A 3,727-nucleotide genomic window follows, 5' to 3' on the forward strand; every position below is an offset into this window, starting at 1 on the left:
CATATTAATTTTTAATAAAATTAAAAATAAAAAAACATTTGTTTTAAAGAAACATATTTTGAATCATGCTCTATTTTAATAGACTAATTATTTGTTTAACTTGTTGTTTTTTTTCTTTGAAAACAAAGCTCAACACAATAACGTGGAGTAATTGGTTCAGACAAAATCCAAAATAGCTAAAAATAAAAACAAATCGATCCCGAAGTCATCTCCGGCATAGCCATCAACAATTAAAAGAATCCACGCTCCTCCACTCGTTTGCGCTAATAAAGATCAAGTTGATAACTTCTTCAACGCCTTTGTTTATATGTTGGAAAAGCCTCCTATTTTTTTCCAGCCAAATGTTCCAGAGAATCGTACAGAAGCACCTCAATCGCTGCTTTTGGCTCTCCTTACTCCTCGGTTTCTTTGTCCAGCTTAAAAAATGCTCTTTCATTGAACCCGGATAACACCATTGTCGACCAAAAGCTGATGTTCAAGCATTCCACACCTGCCAAGCAAAAGTACAGCCTAAAAACAAATGATGTACATATTCCACCTCATTATTGCAGAGCACACAAATATTATCTTCCTGAGTAATAACACCAAGCCGACTTAACCTTTCCTTAGTGTTCACTCGACCTATTAGTACAAACCAAGTAAATAGCTCTACTCTTGGTGGAACCAATCCTTTCCAAATGGTCCTGGTAAAGCTAAAACTATGCCACCACTTTTGTGTTGTTATTATTATTTAAAGAGTCTAATTTCTACACCGTTGTTAGTATTAAAGAATTATAAGCGACATCTAATGATTATCTAAATTATATTCACATGAATTAAAAAAAAAATTGTTTTAAAACAAAGAATGTACAGATTAACTATTTCATTTCATTATATATCAAGGAAAAGTCTAGAGGGCCAGCAATTTTTGTATTTTCTGACCAGCACTTAACCATCAAAACAAAAGTGAGTAATCTCCAACCAATAAATGTAATCTCACACCATTAAAAACACAATTGATGGCCAATTGATGATTACAAAACATCAAAATTGTTGACCCCCTAACATTCCTCATATATCAACTTTCTTTTAATGCTACTTTGGAGTTTGGAGAACAATTAACCCTAATTTTAATTATAATCAACTTTATTATTATTGATTCAGTTGTTAATTATCTCATTCGTAATAACCATGAGATGAACACAAAATTATTTTTTTTAGCTAGTATACTATATATGCAAATGGGATAACAAATAAAATGTAAAAATATAAACCAATAAATAAAGTATTTATTTTATTTAAAAAATTCAGCATTGACATAAAAATTTGAGATATTCTTTTTGAGAAATTACATGGAGTATTCCCAGCCAAATGGGTTTCTATTATATATATATTGTTACATTATTGAAAGACTAACCTGCCACATTTGGTTTAGTCATATATACTGTGAGTGTGATTGCTGAGTTGTTGAAATTGGCATGTTGCGTTTGTTTTGGTATAAAACATATGGTTTTGGTGATAGCCTCCATGCGTGGATTTGGAACTACTACACTGTACAGTGGGATTTAGCCATTTAGGTAAGTTAAAGTATTTTATTTTTTAAAATAAAATTAAAAAATTTAGAGGATTCAAATCATTTTCGCACTGTACAAGTGGTTGACAATTTGACATTGTTTGTCTTTTGACTTATAGCAATGTTAGAACTCTGCATCTATGTCCTGCGACTAGGGATGGCAAAATTCTTCGAGATGCGGGGATCCTTGCGGAGACTGCCCCGAATAGAGATTCGATTGTGGGGAATTTTTTCTGCGAGGATGGGAATGAGGGACAAAATTCTCCTGAGGCAGGCGTGGGACCAGAGCGAGGATCCCCGCCCCGCCTCCGCTATTTCCCGAAATTTATAAATTTACTGAATTATCCTTAATAGTTTATTTCTCATATATGTTTTTTAGTCATTTCTCACACATACACACACATATATTTATATATATACATAAAAACCAAAAACTCCTAATTTTCATTTACGTAACCCTTCTTCAATTCAGAGATTCCTAACGCTGTTTATATTCCATCCAACCTCTCTATAGCCACCCCCTCGCCACTCTTCCTTCTCACTGTATCGTCACACCTCACCGTGTCATCACCCTCACCGCGTCGTGCTTTCTATTTGCGGTGTTTCTTTTCGTAACTCTGCCGTTGTGTCTATTCTCCTCTCTGTAGTTGCCGCGTCTCCCACCTCGTCCACTGCTTTGTCATTTGGCTCGTCGTTACGCCCCCACTGCGTCATTTCGAAAGAAGTCACCATCGTGTTATTTAGACTTTTTATATAAAATCTTGCTGTTTTTGTATATGATGGATACTTGCAGCTCTAATCATATGGAAATTAATAATTAGTTATAACTATCAGATAGATGCGGAATGGGGTCCCCGCGAGCGAGGAATGGAACCCCGTGGAGAATGGGAATGGGAAGCAATCTTTTCCCACGGCGAAAAATAGGGAACAGATATGAGGAGCAAATCTGAGGGCGGGGATGGAGAGCAGAGAGGCATCCCCGCCCCCGCCCTACCCCGTTGACATTCCTACCTGCGAGATCGACTTGCATCTCGTGAATTCATGGAATCCTTGTACAAATTTTAATAGGGTTATATTGTATTGTTATGTTAATATTATTATAGTAATATTATATGAATTTAATTTTGATGCTCTGTTAGTGTAAAGTAGTTTTATATGTACATATAATTACGTAATGTCATATCAATAAAAGTAATTATTTTTTACATTAACCATGTGAATAATAATCTAGAAAATGAATGTGATCATACAACTATATAAAATATTTTATACTGTTAGTACATCAAAATTAAACTGTATGTAACTAGTGTTTGTTAATTTTTTTTTAATTGTTAATTGTTATTTATACCATGTGATACATTTATATTAAATATATTGTTAAATAAAATATACATTATACATAAATAGTTCTGTTATTTAAAAAATAAGTAAATAGTTATTTTGTCACTCGAAAAATATAGCTTTTGAGAGATCGGACTTTAACATTTGTTTTTAATAAAATGACTCAAGAAAAAAATATTTCATTTGACAAAATGACTAAATATTTGGTCAATAGTTTATTCATTTAATTAACTGTTAAATTTTTTGTGAAAGTAATAATTTGTTCTTATTTTTTCTTATAAAATTACTAATTTATCCTTCTTATCTTTATTATTACTTATTTCCTGTCTACTTTCTCCATCACCTTTCACCCAATCAAGCTCCACAAACTCTGAATATCTCGTGCTTTCATTCTTCATTCTTAGCGACGATGATGATACAATGGATGAGATTGGGTGGTGGATATGAATGGTGACAGAAGAATGAAATGGAGAAAATGAATGGATGGGATAGGAATAATGATGATGATAACAAGAGTAGATTAATAATTTTGTTGAAATTTAATTGTTAACCGGATGAATACATCATTAACCAAATATTTGAATTACTTTGTCAAATAAAATATATTTTTCAGGAATTATTTTATCAAAAATAAATATTAAAATCTGTTTTATCAAAAACTGAATCTTTCAAATATCAAAATAGCTATTTACTATTAAAAAAAAAACTTGTACACTGTGAGATGAAAGATTCAAATTTTTTTAAATTTTCTAACAATGCTTCTCACACGTAACGAGAAGTTTTTTCATTTAATTTAAAAAAAAATAAAAAATGTATCTCTCCTACGGTAAGAAA

Source organism: Arachis ipaensis, chromosome B09 (genome assembly GCF_000816755.2).
Source record: "Arachis ipaensis cultivar K30076 chromosome B09, Araip1.1, whole genome shotgun sequence".
NCBI classification, from domain to species: Eukaryota; Viridiplantae; Streptophyta; class Magnoliopsida; order Fabales; family Fabaceae; genus Arachis; species Arachis ipaensis.